The sequence below is a fragment of the Acomys minous genome (assembly GCF_964271855.1).
Source record: "Acomys minous genome assembly, chromosome: 14".
NCBI lineage: Eukaryota > Metazoa > Chordata > Mammalia > Rodentia > Muridae > Acomys > Acomys minous.
In genome coordinates this window covers 110,142,406-110,164,214 of record NC_140496.1, presented here as the reverse complement: position 1 = coordinate 110,164,214, position 21,809 = coordinate 110,142,406, and the positions used below count along the sequence as shown (strand labels likewise).

The 21,809-nt window shown below is 43.7% G+C and overlaps 1 protein-coding gene across 1 annotated transcript in view; it reads right to left on the bottom strand.

Annotated features, from left to right (window-relative positions):
- NEGR1 (neuronal growth regulator 1) overlaps window positions 1-21,809 on the bottom strand; it is a 727,046-nt gene that overhangs the window by 596,106 nt on the left and 109,131 nt on the right. The gene's annotated exons all lie outside the window — the stretch shown is intronic.

Sequence of the window (21,809 nt, the reverse complement as noted above, 5' to 3'; positions counted from 1 at the left end):
CTTTCCTCTCACAAAACATGTGTCTGTGGTAAACATGGGTGTGGATGTATATGTGTAAACACTCCTCTCTCTCTCTCTCTCTCTCTCTCTCTCTCTCTCTCTCTCTCTCTTAATTAATCTAAGAGTTAAAACAGGAGCAGCTACAATAACAGTTCTATTAATCAGTTTTCTGAGGGCAGAGGCAGTCACACATACCAACTGAATACATAGCAAAGCTGTAAACAGTAGTGGCATAATGAAGTGGCGGTGGACTGCTGAGAGAGTAGCTGGGTACCGAGCACACTTTGATGAATGCACACTGTATCTGTGAAGGGCAAGTTGCTGATCATCATACTGAGTATGGTTGGTTTGGCGGAGACACAATCCACCAAGCATTCCCTGTGCTCCTCACTCCTTGTACATAGGGAAGGTCACATGATCTCAGCAGGGCAGCAAGTGTCTAGCTTGCAAGACCCCTGGCTTTCATTATTAAAAGCTGAGAGCTAGGTTTCAGTGTGTCTTCCCAGGCACCAACGGCTGTGTCTCCTGTGTCAGTGGACATGACTGTGTGGTGACAGACCCAGTTTCAGCGTGGATGCAGAACAGATCACCGCCAACCCCAGCAAGCAAACAGGAACTCAACCTCTATGTCATTAAAGCCAGGGCACATGAAGCCTGGTTCCGCTTCACAGTGGGCCTCATCCTAAAGGGATACACATCCGAAGACTCGCCAAGTCCACAATATTACAGGAGAAGATGATTTAGTCCAGACTGAACTAAGGGTGGGAGATCATGTAACGATCTGGCATCCAGAGGAACAGGTGTAGCAGAAGTCACAGGCCAAATTTGACTCAAGTGTGGCCTTGAAAGAACATGTATTAATTTATTTCAAAAGTCTTCAAATGAAGGAAATACTCACAAAATAATAACTCTACCCATTTGTTGTACACAGCAAAGAAAGGAGGATGCTGCAAGGCAGGTTCATGGTAAAAAGGCTTTTTAGATCCTAACTAGATTTTAACTTGGCAGAAAGTTTCTCTCTCTCTCTCTCTCTCTCTCTCTCTCTCTCTCTCTCTCTCTCTCTCTCTCTCTCTGTGTGTGTGTGTGTGTGTGTGTGTGTGTGTGTGACTGCAAAGAGGAGGTGGTTTTAAGTTTATTGAGGGTAAAATATTTCAGAAACATTTAAAGAAAACACAATCTAAAATTCACCAGAGATGCCAGATGGTTGTTAAAACCTCGATTTAACTAAGAAAAATATGACTGCCCTAGAATATGTAGGAGCTAAACTTAATTTTTGAGAAAAAAAATATTAGTTTACTTTCTCTAAAGCTATTTTATTGTTTCAAAAGAAATGTTAAGATGGGTGAAGATGAATAATTAAAAGCAAAATCATCTCAGCCTTAGCAAGACTCCAAACAGCAATGCTGAAGAATGTTTACGAAACAAGATACTTTCATATAGTCAGTACAACCCTCCTTATAGTGAAATATCAGAAGATTACCAGGCAGGGCAATGGGGGCGGGGGCTTGTGCAAGGACAAGGACTGAATTCACAGCTAGCAGTCCCTGTTAAAGTGTTCTGTAGCACGAGGCACGAGGACCCAATTATGGAAAGCACTGGCTTGAGAACATGTAATAGAGAATTCTCAAAGCTCTCCATTTATACCTGCCTTGCTGTGTGGGGGAAAGTTCAGGAGATGGGGCCGTCCACATTCATTAAGTTACTTGCAAGCCAGTTTGGATATCAACTCTCAATACCAACTATGAAATGAGGAGACAGGAGAGACAACACAGAGACATAAGTCATGAGCAGTTGCTTTTCAGGATGGTTGGCTTTCTCCTCTGCAGTGGCGGCCTGTAGATGCCTTCCCAAGTTCTAGGATGTGAAACCGCAAGGAAAATGTGACTAAGGAAGAGCAGATGATGCGTTATGAAGTGCAAATACCCTGATATTTTAAATGGAGAACAATGGAGGACCCCGAGTTAAGAAATATTATATATTAATTTATTATCTGTAAGTTTTGAAGAAAGCCTCACAACTTGTAAATGCCAGAACTTACTGACAGAACCTGGATCTCCTGACACAGGGTCTCCTGATACGGTCAGTGGGGAATGGAAACCAGGCTAGACTGAAGAGGCCCTAAGCAAGACTTGATGTTGAGACGTGTTTTTTCCATGCAGTCAGACTTTCATGAACTTATCAAAACAGAACGCAGTGATGCCTGCCATGATATACTGGTGGGCTCAAGTTGGAGAGGGGATGAAAAGTTAATGTCCAAGACTAACAGTTCTATCAAATGCCTGCGTGCTTCCCCGGCTTCTCTGGAACTCAGGAGGGCCAGGTGGTCTGGATGCTTCACTGGCTGAGGGAGTGCCTTGGTTTCCAGGAAACTGTAAGGCAAAGAGTGTCACCGGAGCTGTGGACTCTAACTGCAAAACTCACGACACATGACTCTCAAGGCATCTGGATGAGGACAGCGGGATTCCCTGCGATAGTTGGCTGTTTCCATTAGCCTTGCAGTGTTCTTTGCCAAAGGCTAGATGCACAGTGTTCGCATGTTCCTGTAACACCAGGTAAGAGACTCATGGAGATTTAAGGGAGAGGTGTGCAGGCCACGTGAGGGAAGTGCAGCACTGGGAATTCTGTGCACATGTCCCATAGGGAAAAAGGTGAGCCTTGTGACCTTTTCTAGCCAGTGCTCGAGCTGGCCTTTCCACGATCGCTGATGACACCGAGGGAGAGGCAGGACCACATCCTGATGTGAGCCTGAGGGTCTGAGTGCCCAAGTGGCTGTGTGAAACGGGAATTCGTGCCCACTTTACTCCACAGCCCAGGATAGCTCGCAGCACTGGGAATATTCTCCGGCCATCGCTCCACTTCCTTCTCCACCTCGGTGTTAGGAAAGGCAGTATGGCTCTTTCACGCCTGCTCCCTCCGTCTCCCCTCACCTCTTTGTCTTACTTTTCATTCTATTATGGAATGTAAGCACCTGAAAATTCGAAGTGATTACCAGAGTCCATCCTCATTACATCTTCGTTACAACGACTCTTCACAATCATTTTTCATAATGTGCTCGTCTGCGTTTTATTTCGCGATACTGTTTTCCTTTCCCGCAGACTCATGTGTGTTCTCATAATTAACTCACTCATTAGGACTCTGGTGGCTGCTGCTTTCTTCCTTTTCTGAAGGCACTAGCTAATGAAGAAAGGTGACACTTGGTCCCCAGAATAGGGAAGATTCTTTTTCCAGGCTACCAAGTGTTTTCTCAAGTTTTTAGGAAGAGGAAGGAAGGAGTGACAGATGGGTCTGTGGCAGCTAAGGACAATGGACCTTCCCCAGCTTCGTAGGATTGAGAAGTACTCAGATTCCATCTCCTGAGTCTGCTTCCTATTACGAGTCCTGCCACTGCTTTTAGGCTTGCTTACCTGATTCCTCAATCCTCCACTGGAAAGGTCCTCCAGCGGGAGGGCGGACGTTGAAAACCATGCAAAAGCTTTAGATCTCAACTATCAGCTCGCAGTCTGATGGTGTGACTGACCTCGCATATTGACTTTCTATGCTGCAGCACCAGGGTCCTTTTCTCATCTCCCCTCAGCGCAGTCACTGACTGTGGCAGGATGCATGATGCTACAGGTTTCCTCGCTGATGGATCTAGTCTTGTAACTGCTAATCTTAGCAAGAGGGGCTGAGAAAATAGGAAACTTGTATAGGAAAAAATGTGCATTTAGAAATGTTTGCAAACACAGGGATGTTAAGAAATTATGTTTTAAGGAGGTTTGTGTGTATGCATTGTGTGCATATGAGCATGGTTATGTTTGCAAATGTGTGCATGTGTGTTGCCTGTGCATGCATATGTGCATATGTATACATACGCATATGTGTACATGTGTATATATGCATATGGTTATATATGTTTTTCCTTGTGCACTTACACATGCATTAGCACATAAGTGTGTGCACATATATACACATTTGTGTGCTTGTACCTGTGTATACACAGACAGGTATGTTTGTGATTTTGTTCATGTGTATAGGATTATGTGTGTATCAATGCACATATATGAGCGTATGTGTGTTGTTTGTGTGTGTTGTCAAGGGAAGGATAACAGACAGAACAGCAGAAGGTAATCAGGAAGTGGCAGACGGGAGATAACTTGTGGGAAAGTTCAGAGAAAGGTAGGGAAGGCTGAGGCCATAGACCTTCTCTGGAGCGTATTTTCAAATGACTCTTCCTGATCTGGTTCAGGCTGTGATATTTCTCTCTAAAGTCCTGGATTTCATGTGGAATTTGTCCTCTCACCGTGAGGTGGCTTTCATTCTCCTCAAATGCCACCAGACTGTCAGTCTCTCCTTCAGTTACTATTTAGCTCAATTCCTAAAACGGCATTCAACTCTTACGTGTGACAGCCCCACATGGGTTTTATCAACCAACCCCTGCTGCTCACGAGTTCTCCGGAGAACCCGCTAAGCCCTGTGTTGTTTTTATGCACTAATACTGAGTAGTATCACCTGCTCATCATACATGCAACACCACCGTATCTGACAGTAACTCAGTGTCTTCGAAATTGTCTGTTGAAGCAGCTATTTGTGTAACAAGGCATTTGGGCACACGCACACACATACACACTTGTCCCCACATGTACACACACAATATACATACATGCACATATGCACACACATACACACTTGTCCCCACATGTACACACACAATACACACATATGCACATGTACATACAATATACACACACATACACACTTATCCACACATGCACACACACAATACACACATATGCACATGCTCATACAGTACACACATACACACACTGTTAACTTCTGCTTCTCTGGACCACCTTCCCTAAGATGCTAAGTATGATGGGTAAGACTCAAAATGGTTACATAAATAAAAATATGTTCTTTCGTTTGGCATTTTGGAAGATCCTCTGTTTGCCTTTCCAAAGAAAAGCCTGGAAAGGCGAGTCCATGGTCCCTACCTCCCCACTCAGTGGATGGGACAAGCTAATGACACAGGAGTCCAGCATTGAATTTTCTTTCACCAAACCTGCAATCTATCAAAATTAAAGCAATTTCTGTGCATTCATGAAGATTCTGTGCTTTTGAACAAAGTTGAATCCTTCTAAGGGAATATTTTACTCTTGATTTTTATGTCCATGTGGGGTCCACACAACTGTGAAGTAGCTGTTTTCCAAACCTGGAGCAATTGGTTATGATGACATAGCTTATCTCCTAAGCAAGGCTTTGTGTGCTCCTGTGTGTGGGGGAATGCTCAGGGCCTGAGAGGCTCCGATCAGTCAGGACAGTAAAAGTGCATTGACAACTTTCCTAACATTAAACACATGTGAGAATTGATTAGCCTCCTCAAAATAGGAATATATATGAGCAAGACAATCTGGAGAGTTAATAGTAGCCCTTTAGTACTGGGAGGTCAGCACCAGGGGAAATGAGATTTTCATTCTCAAAATGCAGATCAGCAAGTCCCCTCTGGGAAGCATGGAGAAGAGGGCCGTCCCCTTTTGTCCCCTATTTTATGAGTCCCAATGCTTTCCTTGAATGGGGTGGAACTGAACCTGGAACCTTTGCAAGAGCAGCCAGTGGACATACCGGCTGAGACATTTCTCTAGCCCATGAGTTTTACTTTTTACATAACAACATTCTGTGCCTTTGCATTTTCCCACCTGTGCACATATAAAAGATACAAAGGAAGCAAAGCCACACACCACACGCATCCATCTAACGCCCTTGCAAAGCACCTGTGACCTGCAGAGCTGTGCACACGTCAAAGCTGGTGTTCGAGGTCTGCTTTGCAAATGGAGAGCCCTCAACTGTGAACAAAACCACGAGATTTACAATCCCAGATTAAACAATTTGGATTCCCTGAAAGCCATAATGATTTAACTTTGTACTCATTAGCACAATTGTAGTGCATATACAATATAATCAATAAATATTTGTTGAATAAAATGGGCAGAAGTGGTTCTCAGCTAATTACAGCTAATTTAATCCCTACTTAATGAAAATAAAGTTTCCCAACATGATTTCCATGGTGCCCTCCTTACCAAGTTATTTTAATTAGATTGCTTTATGCAGAATATTTATGCCGACTTTTAGATAATAGCTTAATTAAAAACACATTTAAATTACATAAATAGGCATAAATAGAGATTAACACTTAAATCTTCAAATGAAATAGTCTTGAAAAGTGGTGTTGTATTATTTATTTTTATCCATTTCTTTTGGCACAAAATTGCTGATACTAACTCTACCCTGATATTCACAGTTGCAGATTTTTTTCCACTGATTTTGATAAGACTGTTAATTGAAGTGTGTTAAGAGACACTGAAATGCTTCACTAATAGCTCAGCTCTGAAGATGTGTTTAATTATTGCAGGGCTGGAAGGTTTTGCTGTTTTCCTTGAACTTTGGCTCAAACAGAAGAGAAGGGAAAGAAAGGAAAAATCCATTTTAGTTTAATGTTTTTTTTCCTTCCCTTACTCTCTGTAGCTTTATCTCAGTAGATGAGCCTGACTAATAGATATTAAACACGGGAAGCAATGAAGCTCTCTCCCCTTCTCCTAGATTTTATAGCACGTGCTCCTGAAACATTCTATGTCCCTGCTGTAAGGATTGTCTGATTACGTCTTTCTTCTATTAAAGCCCAAGCTGTCTATGCATGACTTCCTACACGTAACAACCCCAAACACAAGGCTTGAGGGCTGCAGCTTCGCCTCTGCTGTTCCTATCAGCAGTCTTTGGACACACCAGAAAAGTACCTCTTTGGAAATAAAGACTGAAATGAAGAAAAAGGAGAATTTAGCAAGGCAAGTGGTTAATTCGGTCCTGAAACATGTCAGCTTTCCATGCACAAAGGGAGCACCCGAGAGATGCCTACACAGGAAGGGAAGGCAGCAAAGCCAGGGGCACCTGGACAGACTTGGTCTCCACACAACGGTAACACCAGGCACAGACTGCCTGCTTGACACAGGATGACCCCAGCACGGTGGAAATCTACGGACATTTCCCAGAAGCCAGAAGCACATTGCCCAAAAGCAGGAACATTCTCCTGGGGGAGGGAGTTGCAGACAGAATGTGCTGGGCACGGACACCTGCTAGCTTCACGTTCTTAGTACCGGCCAGGCTGTAAGCAGGATGCTGCTCATTTGCCTTGAGGGCCACCTGCTCCAGAAAATGCAGCCAAGTGTTATTTAAGAGAAATGGTGGAAAGTACAGCAAGAAACACTTGGAACGCACAGTGGTGTCTAAATGCGGTAGCTGCTCACAAGGAAGGGCATCTGCTCTTTTTCTTGGACCAGGGTGAATGGGGTGTTTGGCATGCATGGAATAGAGCTAGGGGTCTCTTTGGGTATAAGTCTTTCTCCCCTGCTCTCCCCTCCCCTCCTCTCCCCTGTCCTCCCCTCCTCTCCCCTCCTCTCCCCTCCCCTCCCCTCCCCTCCCCTCCCCTTCTCTCCTTTCCCCTCCCCTCCCTTCTCCTGCCCTCCCCTCCCCTCTCCTCTTCTTCCCTCCCCCCTCCCCTTCTCTTCTTACCTCTTCCCTCCTTTCCTTTCATCATTGCTCCTTCTGGATACTGAACTCACACACTCCCCCCCCCCCCCAGGTTTGGCAATACTTCAACCCCTGTGTAATTGATGAGTTTTTAAAATGCATATTAAACACAGTGTCCTAGTTTTTTCCCCCACAAACTATGACACGCTGGACCATGCTACCAGGTTAGCTATTAGATAGAGTAGCTGAAAAGACTATTAGAAACTTCAAAGAGTAGTGCACAAGGCATTGGTTTCTCTTCTGTCGCTGAGATAAACACTATGGTCTAGGCAGCATACAGAAAGAAATGTCCATTTGGCGTAAGGTTCCAGAGGGACAGAAGTACAGGCTGGCAGGGTTGTGGTGCTTCCCAGAGAGCACGTGGGAATGGCAAGTGGCCTTTAACCTCCACACCTTCCCCTCAGTGACATACTTCTTCCAGCAAGGCCACATCTCCTCCCAGATAGTCCCACCAACTGGGAACCAGGTGTTTAAAGGTCTGCTTCTGTTCTGTGGGGAATTTCTCATGCAAACTACGACACAGATCAGTTGCAGTCACCACGTCTACCCTGGCACTATCAGCTGCCATTCATAAATTGACTCAGATATGCATCACTTCACAACAGATTCTACAGCAGTGACTCAGTAGTAGGCAAAATATTTAACATGTGTGAGCTCAATGTAATTAGAAATGTTGGGAAAGAAAAATAACAGAAAGTGTACCCTTGGAGCAGAGAGGAAGAGGCTGGGCCTTTCTCTAAAGTGTGCAGCTGGGTGAGGAAGGTGCTACCTGGTCCTGGTGGGTGACGAGGAGTGTTACACAAATGAATTATGGTACGAGTAAAAATGTTAACTCTGGAAAATGAAGAGAATACACATAGATGCACACTACAGCATAGTGCCACGAATTCAGGACAAATTTAAATACATAACCATCAAGTAAAATAGATGCTCAGAAAGTGACTGGGTAATATGAAGCAAAAACAATAGATAAAATAATTATCATCTACTTTTCATTAACAATAATGATCACCTAAATTTGTTAAGAAAAAAAATACAAAGATTCATTAGTAGATTGATGTAGATAAAAATACACACATATACTCTGAAACTACCTCTTAAGTAGAAAGGAAGACATCATCTCAAAAGCTAACAATGCCTGAAAACACAAGGTAAGAAGAAGTCAAGTCAGAGAAGCCCTTTCCATTTGTGCAACACAAGAGAGAGCTGGGAAGTCACCCTAGAGGAGATGAGTCGCTGGCCATGTTTACACTGCCTTGAGTCTGAGGATATTCCTGTGGTTCTAAGCTGGTGACTGACCTCCTGCCATGCTGTGGGCAGCTGGCAGCACAGGACGGGGTTTAGGTTGCTCTAAGCAGCTCTGGGATAGTGCTAAGAGCAGATGTGGGTGCTGATAACCGTCCTGCAGGACCCAGGACAAACCCCTGACAAAGCCCTGCAGCCTGAATGCTCCTGACAATCATGCAAAAAGCCAAGAGGCCATCAGGTTACGTGGCCTTCATCGTCAGAGCCCAGCCTGGAGACCCTTCCCTCTGCCTGCGGGTCTGTCCACAGACCTAGGCACTACACACCTTGTGAGTGTAGGCAGCTCCAGTGGCTTCTGAGTGCCATGGCCCTCATGCTGGCTTCAACCAAAAACTTAAAAGATGTGAGCTGCAGCCGAGGTGAGAAATAACTCCCTCTCCTATGGGAGTCTGCTATGGCTAATTTACAGACAACTCACATTCTGTCACAGTCATATTTCAGGGATGTCTGCCCAACTGAAGGAAGAAGCTTCACTTCCCTCAGTCTTGCAAGCTTAAAATGACCCACTGGCAAATACTGAATAAAGAAGAGGAGCCATGGGGAGCTGGGCAGTTAACAGACCTGGCAGAGGGTCCCAGTGTAGTTCCTAGCACCCTTATCAGGCACCCAGCAATGCCAGCTCCAAGGATCTGCTGGCATACATGCACAGGCACACACACATACACATACATGCACAGAAACACACACATACACACACATGCACAGGCACACACACATACACATACATGCACAGGCATACATACATGCACAGGCACACACAGAAACACACACATTCACACACAAACACACATACACATACATGCACAAACACGCACACACACAGGTGTACACACACACATACACATGCATGCACAGGCACACACACATACACATACATGCACATACACATACACATACATGCACAGGCACACATAGGAACACACACATACACACAAGCACACATACACATACATGCACAAACACTCACACAGGCACACACACACAGAGGCACATACAAAAGATATAAAATGCTTCTTAATTTAAAAAGACAACCAAAGCAAAGCATCCCTACAAGGACAGAATCAACTTAATTTTACATGATTTAGCTACATAAGACTTATAACTTTTTCCCCTTCCTTTCCCAAATACCAGAGCAACAGTGAAGACAGACAACCCCAGTAGGGAACATCTGGAGTGGGGGGCTAGAGGCAAATTCATAAATAAATACAGTATATTAGGAAGGGAGGGTTAACTGTGTATTCTTCATATACAAAATAATCTTACTGCTTTTCATAAAGGTGGGATGTAAGGTACAAATACACATTATGTCAACAAGAATGGCTTCTGATGAAAGATAATCCTTCAGAAGACTCTGCTGTTTAAGGGTAAAGCTGAAAATATAGGAAGCATTCGCCCTGTAAATAAACTCAACAGTAACAGATGAAATTCACCACAGTGCAAGGACTGTATTAATCCTTCATTTATCTGCATGTGATTTAACAATTCATAAGGTGCTCATTTAACAAAATACATATTTTAAAAGATGACATTCATGCCTATTATGAATTCATCCCATTCCCTCATCACACTAGGTAGCTCCCAGTGATGCTGCACCATGTGGAATCTTTAGGATTTTTACATAGCTGCAGTTCACTGAAATGTATTATGGAATAATGTAAAATTCTGTGTGTGTATGTGTGTGTGTATGTGTGTGTGTGTGTGTGTGTGTGCATGCTTGTGTGTGTATGTGTGTGTGTATGTGTGTGAGTGTATGTGTGTGCATGTGTGCATGTGAGTGTGTGTGCATGTGCGTGTATGTGTGTGCGCATGTATGTGTGTATGTGTGTGAGTGTATGTGTGCGTGCAGCTACAAGCTGCAATTAGTTGTAACACAAAGCACTGGCTCCACACACAAGGGAATCAGCGAGGAGCTTCCTCTAGCGTTATCCCTCTGGGGTCCTGCATGTAAGGCAGCCTCGTGCCAACACCACAGCACGCATTCCATACTCAGGAAAGAAAAGAAGAAACAACTTGTGGATTTTACTCCTGTGTATCCATTAACTCTCTGTTCTCTTACAAACACAAGTGTACACAGCCTGTAACTCTGAGTACATGAACATTGTGTGCATAAGCATGCAATGTGTTTGTGTGGGACATGTGGGACAAGGGTGATGTGTGTGACATGTATGTGAAGTGTGTGATTCCTGTGTGAAGGTGTATGTGATGTGTGTAATGTGTGTGTGATGTGTGAGTGACGGTGTGTATGATGGTGCATGATATGTGTGTGATGCATGTGTGATGTGTGTATGATATTATGTGACGCATATGTGACATTGCAATGCATGTGACATATGTGGTGCATGTATGACATGTGTGTGGTAGTATGTGTGATGTGTGGTACATGTGTGACATGTGTGGTGCATGTGTGATGTATACATATATAGGTATATATTTAATTCTACTTGATCCTATGTGATACAGAGTGAGGATATGTAAGGTATACTATGACAGCAGATTTTAGAAGACAATTCATTTTTTAAATTTATATATTTAATTTGCTCACTTTGCATCCTGATTGTAGCCTACTCCCTTGTTGCCTCCCAGTCCCACCCTCCCTTCCTCATACCCTCTCCCTCCCTCCCCTAGTCCTCAGAAAGGGGGAGCCCTCCTCCCCTATCATCTGACCTCAGCCTATCAAGTCTCATCTGGACTGCCTGTATCCTCTTCCTCTGTGGCCTGGCAAGGCTGCCCCACCATGCAGAAGTGGTCAACATGGGGAGTCCATGTCAAGTGCAGTCCCTACTCCCCATGTTGTGGGACCCACAAGGAGACTGTGCTGCCTAGCAACTACATCTGAGCAGAAGAGAAGGGAAGACAATTCGTTTTAACAACACTGTTTAGCTCTCACTGCAGGACAGTTCCCTGACCATAACAGATATGCTGAACCTAATGAATTCTTTTCAAAATAAATGTCTATAATGGAGACATGACTGTTCTAGACACCTTCTCAAGTGTCTAAGCAAAGCACTTGATGCTGTTTAATAAGCTGAAGTATTTATTTGGGGAACGCTCCTCAATTTCTGTGTAAAAATATTCAAGTTCATAAGAAGTTAAAGATTCTATGTCCTTCTCTGGTTGTTTAATGTCTTTGTCATGTCCGTCCAACTCATTACAGAAAACATTTTAATTCAAAACCCAGCATGAAGCCGGAAGTCGCAGTCACACGCTGCTGTACAAAATGGCATAGATAGAGCCCCGGTGACCAACATTTGCGTGCAGCCGAGAAAACACAGAGAAGCACTGCTACTTAGGAAGTGAAATGCCCTCATGTGTAACCTGGACTTAAACGTGTACTTCAACTTCCCCTCCCCATCCATGGGGGAGCTGAGCTGGCTTTGCCTTCTGCAGGCGGTCACAGCCACACGGTGAGTTTACGTGTGAGATGGCGCTCCCTGTCTGTCATGGTTGGCAACACTGTTTCCTTGTCCTTATCCACCTGCTATTGCTCTTACAATCTCTCTGCCCCCACCCTTACCACAGTGACCCCTGGGCCTTGGGGGAAGGGACAGAGTGGGATACATACACATATGCACATATGTACACATACAGACATACACATTCACACTTACATGTATATATACATACATACATACATACATAGACACATATCATGTATACATATATGAATATGTGTGGCATTGGGCACTCTGCAAGTCTCTCATTCTCTGCACATTTGTGGACCTCTACACTAACCACCAACTACTACAAAAAGAGGCTTCTCTGAGGAGAGGGTTGAGGGATACAGTGATCTATGTGTGTAATTGATTTGCTTTCACTGTATATTCAGAGTTTTTAAACTAGCTTTCACCATAGAGCAATGAACCAACACATTTACCTCACAGACGGTGACCTGGTAAAGTCACCAAACAATGGCGGCCATGCATACAGCAGCCAGCCCTCGCTTCTGCCTTGTCTTCCCAGGCTGAGCTTCGGGAGAACCAGTGACTCAGCGACATCCTCTCTTCTGCTTAAATGTGCAGTGTTTCCAGCTGCTGTCCTGTCCCCGCTGCCCTTCCCTTCTCTGGGCTAAAAGGAAGAGCAGTGGTTGTCCCGTCCTGTCTGTGAGTCTGAAGATTTGAACCCAGACCCAAACTTTGAACATTCCCTCTGCATTGATGACTCCGTTTGAGCTGTTGTTACAAACGTTGAAGGATCAAACTGTTGAACACAGAGAAACTTGTTTCCAGTAAAACTATATAAACCATACATAACACACAGCTGGAGTCAGCACTATTGTTCTGCCGGGAGAGTGCTGAAGTCCTCTGTACCTGAATCCTCTTACTGAACACTTTATTTAGACAGTGCCTAATGACCACAAATTTGAGTGATTTGGAAAGCTGCTTCTACAAATCATCCTGATACACCTTCTCTGTTGACCACAAGTCTAACAGTAAGCCTGAACTGCTCGGCTTTGCAGAGCTTCTGAGCCTTGGCCTCATATGAGCTCTTTCATCTTTTTAATTGTTCTGACGTGTTCAGTGACTGAATTCACTGGAGACCCATCTGTTGTCCCAACATGGCATAGCCAAAAGGAGCAAACCCTCAAGAGTTACATCTCTGGGAACTTGATGCTTTTCTAGATAATGCCATACATTTACTGCTGGGTGCAGTGGAGGCATCTGAACCCAAGAAGATGAGAGTTTGAAACAACTTAAATCATGAGTTTTCAGGGTTTGAGGCCAGCATAAGCCACACAGCATTGTCCTAGTCGGCCAGGCTACAGAGAGACCTTGTTTCTGAAACAAATTAAAGTGATAATTACAAGTTAAAAATATTCAGACGTTGCTGAGGAGGTGACAGGATGACTTTTAAGAGCCAGAGGACCAGGACATCTGCAGCTATCCAGCATCTTCTTGACCCGACAGTGACATCGTACCTATGACGATGTCTGAACACAATGTCCAGCTGAACAAAACCTGACTAATGACAGCACCAGTCAGCACAGCAGCTCAGGCAGGAAGCCTCTCGAGGCCCCACCCCTAGATGAAGAGCCACAGATGGTCAATGGCCACTGAAGAGAGAGAAGCAGTCTTTTGTATGGACCGGACCCAGGATAGGTGATCCAAATGGTCAGCCCCAAACATGTGTACATATGTGTAACAGTGAACGGGCTCAGCAGGATTTACGTGTGTGTAATGATATGTGTAACAGTGATTATGGAAGGACAGGCCATGGACTCGAGGAGTTGAAGGAGGAAGAAGAGGCTTCCAGACAGTGTAATTATGGTATTTATGTAGGAAAGTCTCAGAAAACTAAAATAAATAGATAAATAAACAACAAATCATACCACAAACCATACATGCTTAAATACTGCTTAGATACGCAGGCTGAAGGGAAGGATAGATGTGGACTATGAATGTATGGGTGACAGAGGGAAGAAAGGGAAGATATTAGGCCAACATAGCCATCCTCTGATAGACTCCACCCAGTAGGGAATCAGGATAGGTGCGCTTGGACTCACAGCAGGACTCTGGGTAGAACACTGAGAGTGGTATGGAAGAATTGTGAGATAGAAGGACCCAGAGGGTTCTGGAGCCCCATAAAGAGACCATCAAGGCAGGCAGACCTGGACCGAGGGGTTCCGCACAAACTGTTGCACCAAGGACAATGCATGCAGTAAACCTAGATCCCGTGTTCAGATCTAGCCCATGGACAGCTCATTCTCCACAGTTGTGGGGAGAGCAGGGACTGCCTCTGACATAACTCTGGTGCCCCCTCTCCCGATTTGGATTTGATCACGACCCCTTGATGGGAAGACTCGGTGGACACACAGAGGAAGGGGGAGCAGGCTATCCAGATGAGACCTGATAGGCTGTGGTGTATGGTGGGGGAGGAGGTCCCTTTCTGTCAGAGGCCTAGGGGAGGTGAATAGGGCAGAAGAGGGAGGGAGGGGGGAAATGAGAAGATACAAGTGAGGGGATAACAATTAAGATGCAACCTGAATACATCATAATAAATTTAAAAAAGAATATCAGACAGCTTGTATGACAATGTTGACACTCAATGTCAGTTTATGAATAAGATGACAATTATTTAATTTACTATACTTAATATATGCATATTTTGTAGCATGTGTGTGTAACACTCCACTGGGCAAAATGCTAGCCCCAACATCCAAGCAAGCCCACAAGTATTTATAGAAATGAAAAACATCAGAGCCAACACAGCACACAACTCATGTTCCTTGGCACACAGTAAAACAAAGCCTTCTACACAAGAAGCCACAGCTATAACTACACTAAAGAGAGTAGTCTGATCAAAACAGAGTGAGATGTAGTTTAAAATTAGCAGGCAGGTGTGTTGAAAGTTATCCTCGGATATTATATTTTTTCAGTAGGTTAGAGAGATGTGAGAGGAACAGGTACAACACTCCATCAACGAAAACACACAAAGGAGCCTCGGTATCAAGTAGGAATTTTCAGTAGAAAAGAACAAGGCTTCAAGGCAACAAACTTTCTGAAACAAAAGTGAAAATGAAAAAAAAACTATTTTAAAATAGACAAAATGTTAGTGAACTTGGATGTAACCAGCTATTGTCTTCAACACACAGGAGTATAGGATGAATGAACAATTTTTAGGAAAAAAAAAGGATGAGATTTTACAGCATTTGACAAGACTATAAACCTATAGATCCAAGCAAGTAGAGAACAAACATGAAGTAAGGAAAATATTCTCAAAACCCCAAATACAAGCCCAAGACAAAGTATTAGGGAGGGCCACAGTCAGACCACCCAAAACCAAGGAAACAGGAACTCTCCTACAGGGTACAGAGGGTGTTCTTCCAGAACAGTGGGATAAAGGAGACAGGGAACCCAAACCTTTAAGGTAAACAAAGTCACCAGATTGGATGACAATATAAACAGAGCTATGCCAGCTGACCATTGCTGTGATGAGCGCCACACCTCAGGCCCCGGATGCCAAGTCACCTCTCCCCACTCTGTCTGTCCCCTCCTCCCACTGTGAAAATAAACCCCCTTCTCTGTTGCTTTTGTCCACTATTTTATTGTGCAATGAGACCAGTAACAAGTACTTTATATTCTTGGAATGGACATAGAATTTTACAAGGAGATTAAAATATTGGGCATCAAACCTCTGTACTCAGTAAGCTGGGTCTTCTGTGCAACTTTATGGCATGTAGCATCCTGATCTACTTTTGGACGGGTTATTAAAATTTGAATATGTTGCTCAATTAAGTTGAAACTACAATCAGACATAAAAGTCCTTCAATTTATTGATACATTTTATTAAGCTTCACTTTATTAAGTCATTAACAAGAATATTGGCCAAAGTGTGACAGATTAATTCAAGCAACACAGTTCCCTGAGAATGACTGGCTGTACTCTGCCCAGATGATGGTAAAATGCCCCGAACAACAACACACATATCCCCTTGGGCCAAGGCTACAAAAGCAAAGGAGCTGTTTCTCCAATGCGCTGCTATCTGTGGTTTATGACCATCTAGCCTGCTATGTTCGAAGAAGTAAATTCCCCTAACTGCTAGTCAAACAAGGACAGTTAACAGCAGCTTTGCCAGAATCATCAAGGATATAATTAACAATTTACAGCAGAAAGGAAAAGTGCCACAGTAAAAAAAAGTCAGCTGCTACTAAAGAAAAGGAATGCAGTCACCAATGAGCAGTGCATTCAGTGGATGTGAGGGCTCAGAGACTCCTGTAGGGAAGGCTCTGCAGTCAAGAATGCTTATGGCTCCTGCAGGAGACCTGAGTCAAGTTCCCATCACCCATGCCCAGAGGTGCACATATGCCTGTAACTCCAGCTCCAGGAGATCGGGCGCCCTCTTCTGGTCTCAGCAGGCACTGGTCTCACAGGTGCACACACCCACTCCTCCACATAAACACAAAATTTTAAAAGAACATAAACATATCTTTTAAGAGAACATCCCTCTATACGGGGCCCAGGCAAGGGTGGGAAGAACCACACTTTTCATTCTTGCTGCTCCTCCACACTCCAGCTCGGGTGCTCCTGTCTGAAGAGATAATTAGTACTTAGATTTTATAATTTAATGGTTCATTAGGAAGGGTTCTAATCTGTCAGGATGTGCTATTTTTTATTTCTTTCTAAGCAAAAGGCAATTCTGAATGATTATCAGAGACATTTGGGAATGAAAATACATGACTATAAAAAATGTGATTCTGGTCCCATCTGGAGCATCTGTAACTGAAGTTCACTCAGTGGACAGTGTGTGACAAGAAGTCCTCACTCTCTAAGCATGGCCAGTGTTTCTGTAAGAGAGAAGCTTTCCTCAGATAAGTACTGTAGTTAGAGTACACGCCGTGAGCACTGGCTTGCTGGGGCGAGCCATGGCTTGTAGTCATTCCTCAAAACACGTATGTCAAAGGCTGGTTCCCCAGCCCTGGCATGAAAAGAAAGAGGAGCCAGGGTGAAGACTTTCCAGCCAGCTCTGAGAATCACCGTGCTATTTTCACACCTCCCTTCTCTTTAGCCTCCAGGATAATTAGACCAATTCTTTTCAGCCTTCTGTAACTGTAAATCACTGTACTATGCTCACTTTTCCAGGCCCCAGATCAAAAGCGGAAATCAGTCATGAACAAGAGTCTCCAAATAACTGTGGACAGCAATAAACCCTTTTCTTCTAGAGTTGAAGACTCTGGGCTATTTTGTTACGTAACAGAAAGTGGACAGAAAATATATAGGAAACAAGGGGGGGCTAGATATGAGAAACCTGTGTTATTTTATAGTTAACACACACAATTCCCAGCACCGTCAGGACTGGTTCTGCATGTAGTCCAAGTCTGTACTCACAGGCTGTATCAGTTACATGTGACCTCAGCATACCTTCCAGGATAGTGACAACTGTCCTTAGAGTACTTACTTCCAGGACAAAGTACATCATCACTGTCTATAAAAGTATCACACTGTATTCTACAGAACACAGAGATGAGAAGTAGCTCCTTAGATTCAGTATCAGTGCAATTTAACAACAATGTTTCGTCCACTTTACATTCTGACTGTCTCTAAGTCATACAGCACTGCACCATAAGTGGTAACTATGATTTGTTTTTATATATGCTTATTCTTTAAAGAATGAATAAAAACCCAGTTCTCTGTATATACCTCAGTTTACAGTACTTGGATTCAGCAGGGTTCTCTGCCCACTTAGTTTACAGCTCAAAAACTAACACATAGGAGACTGAGACTGAGAAGAGTGCATGCCCAAAGCCATCTGACTACAACTGGTTCTGGCTGTCTACATACATCTCCCTACTTGGAAGCAAATACTCCTGAAATTGCCATTAAATCATACCAAAAGAAATAAAATAGACTTAAAGGAAAAGGCAAGGAGACAATTCTTCACCCTTAATCTTGACATTGTATTCACAGACCTTTCCAGGTAGCCCTGTGTCCTTGGGCTACAGGCGTAAAGTGCATGACACCCAGCATAGGTAGACGTGTTACATTCAGTGTTCTATGACACATGTCAACTTACTGACCTCACTGAGGCCTCTGCTTCTCCAGTGTGGATTAAGACAGTGCCCAATTTAAAAAAGGGATTATAATAATGTCTGTCACAGATTTTCCTGAGGATTAGAGAGATAATATGGAGGATTTATGTTTAGCTAAATAAAGACTTATTCGCAATGCATACACAATAAAATGGTGCCTTTACAGAGCATAGTTGTGAGGCCGTTAAGCTCCGGCAGTGACTAATAAGCAGCTGACACGAGTTAATTCCAACCGCTGATCAGCAATAGACTAAACTTATTTGTAATTTAAGGAAAAAATCTCTTTTTATGGGCATGCTGTGTTTATGCTGACAGAATTGCTACCACATTTGAATTAACAAACATTTAATGACTAAGACAGAAGATAATATTCTTATTTTAAATCCTGGGAGATAAGTGCAAAGGAGCTGCCACACTGGCCTTGATCCTAAAGACATAGCTGGCATAACCACGCAGCAGCAATGGTAACCCCACTTTCTGTGTGGAGGCCCCGTCAAACAGAACACTCAGTTACCTGTCCTGCCCCTGTGCCCACAGACACGCCATGGTTTACAAAAGGAGCTGACTTACCTCATGTTTAAATAAGCATACTCATGGGCCCGAGCCAGAGAAATCTTCTGTCAGCATTTAAAGAGCCGTTTATAGGGACGTACCCCTTGGACTAGTGTCTCGATATAAGTGAGTATATACCATTTAGCTCTTTTTGCTTCTGTGTGAACTCACTCATTATGACAATTTCTAGTTCAATCCATTTGTCCACAAATTTTGGAAATTCCTTGTTTTTAATAGCTGAGTAGTATTCCATAGTGTAAATGTACCAGTTTCTTTATCCATTCTTCTATTGAGGGACACGTAGGTTGTTTCCAAGTTCTGGCTATTATGAATAAGGCAGCTATGAACATGGTTGAGCATATGTCCCTGTTGTGTGGTAGTGCATCCTCTGGGTATATTCCAAGGAGTGGAATAGCTACGTCCCCATGAAAAACTGTACCTACCAGGATAGTGGGTAAGAGGGGAGGACATCCTACTGAAACTTTAGGTGTGAGAAGCCTGGGAGAAAGAGGAAATAGAAGGATCCAGTGGGTCCTGGAAAATTACAGGCGAGTCTGGGCCCTTGGGTCCTCCGCAAACTGTGGCAACAGCCAAGGAAAAAATAGGCAGTAAACCTCGAACCCCTACCCGGACTAGCCGATGGACATTCTCCACTGTTGAGTGGAGAAGGAGATCTAACTTTCACACACACTCTGGTGCCCCATATTTGAACATGTCCCTTGGATGGAGATGCCTGGTGGCACTCAGAGGAAAGATAATAGGTCACCAAGGAGAGACTTGATACCGTATGAGCATATTCAGGGGGAGGAGGTCCCCCTCAGACACAGACTTAGGGGAGGGGAGGGGAGTAGGGGGGAAGTGGGAGGAAGGGAGGAATGGGAGGATACATGGGATGGGCTAACAACTGAGATGTAATATGAATAAATTAATTTAAAAAAAAGAGCCGTTTATATTTAACTCAGCCCTGCTGCAAATAATGTAATGAGAACATATATGCTGTACACGCGTTCCTTAAGGTAATAGGATAGAATTTTGTCAGCTGTGAAGCCAGGAAGTGGCAGAAAGGCAAGGCAACCAGCTCTGGTTCTCTTTGGCTAAAGCAATCCTGACCCTTAGCTCCTGAGCACCTCCTGCATAAATTGCAAACCTGAGCGTGCACTCAGGGGTGTGTGTGTGTGTGTGTGTGTGTGTGTGTGTGTGTGTGTGTGTGTGTGTGTGTGTGTACTTTGAAACCCAATGGGTAACATTCATAAATGTTTAATAAAATTTTCTAGAAAGTAAAGTGAAATCAATTTGCAAACAATTGATGTTCTAATAATAAAAAAAAAACAAATGAAAAACTAGTTGTTGTTGTTGTTGTTGTTGGTGGTGGTGGTGGTGGTGGTGGTGGTGGTGGTGTAGTTCAAGACAGGTTTTTCTGTGTAGCCTTGGCCGTCCTGGACTCACTTTGTAGACCAGGCTGGCTTTGAACTGAACTCACAGAGATCAGCGTGCCTCTACTGCCTGAGTGCTGGGATTTCAGGCGTTTGCCACCACGCCCAGCTGAAATTCTTAAAAAATAAACCATTTGTAGGTGTTGACAGAAGTTTTTGTTGGGTGTCAAGAGTCCTGCTTCCCCCTTTCCCGATTCCGTACTAGATCACTGGAGAACAGTCACAGTCATCAAAAAAAAAAAAAGTTTTAAAAGCTGATTATGAACAAGTTTGCTCATACACAGCGGCAACATACTCTCAGTCTGAGAGTGCCAAGGCCTTTCCCCAGCCTTGCTCCTGGCCCTTCACCCCCAAAGACCTTGTTCACCTCCTCAGATGCATCAAGGTCACCTTGTGTGGGAAGGGAAGCAGGATCCACAGCAACCTCATCCTGGAGGGAGCAGTGTGGACTCCAGACAAAAGGAAAGCCATTTAGTTTAAGACTTGCATAATTCTTACTGATTATACTAATGTACGACTTTATGATTAACTTACTTACAGGTCTTTTTAATATCATGATTAAATATTCAATTTTTTTCTCATCTCCGAGGAAGATATTTTTCATCTACTGGAAAATATACTTTAAATCATTTTGGAAGACAAAATGAAATGATTCTTTGTCTACCTATATGTCTACAGAAAAAATCTTTAGTAAATCATTCGCAAATTGAGGCAGCTTGTCTTTAGTCCATAAAAATGCCTTGACAACTGAGAAAATCACTTTGAATATCCATATTCAGTAATTCGGAGGGAGGGACTTGCAGATGGGACTGGAGTTTTCTTCACGCCTTCTTTCTTTTTGCATTGATTTAACTTTTTGATGGAAATCATATTCCTTGACTTTGAAGAATATTTAAAATACGAAAAAACATCCAACGTTCCCTAAGGAAACAGGATTCTGAGCAGGTCTAGTGTGGTGTGATAAACAGTATCCCTTAGGAGAGTGGTTCTGAGCCTTCCTGACGCTGCAACCCTTTGACACAGCTCTCCATGCCGTGGTAACCCCCGTTCATGAAATGTTCTTCATTGATACTTCACGCTGTAACTTTGCTACAGTTATGAACTGTAATGAAAATATTAGTGTTTTCTGATGGTCTCAGGCAGCCCCTGTAAAAGGGTCCTTTGACATCCTCCAAAAGGGGCTGCGACCCCCAGCTTGAGAAGTGCTGCATTAGGACAAAGGTTTACAGCACATCTCTGCACCTGTGATGACTCTCAGTGAGGCAGGAAGCCATCCCTAATGTAGATGGCTCTGGTACCCTGGGTGCAGCCAATGGAGGAACTAAGAGAGTGAGGAGCAACCTCCTGGGAGCCTCAAGGTGGCCGAAGGTGACCAGCTGTTCAGAGCTCCTGTTGCTTGACTCTATGTTGGTGTAAACCCTGCCTTGAATGTCTTTTGT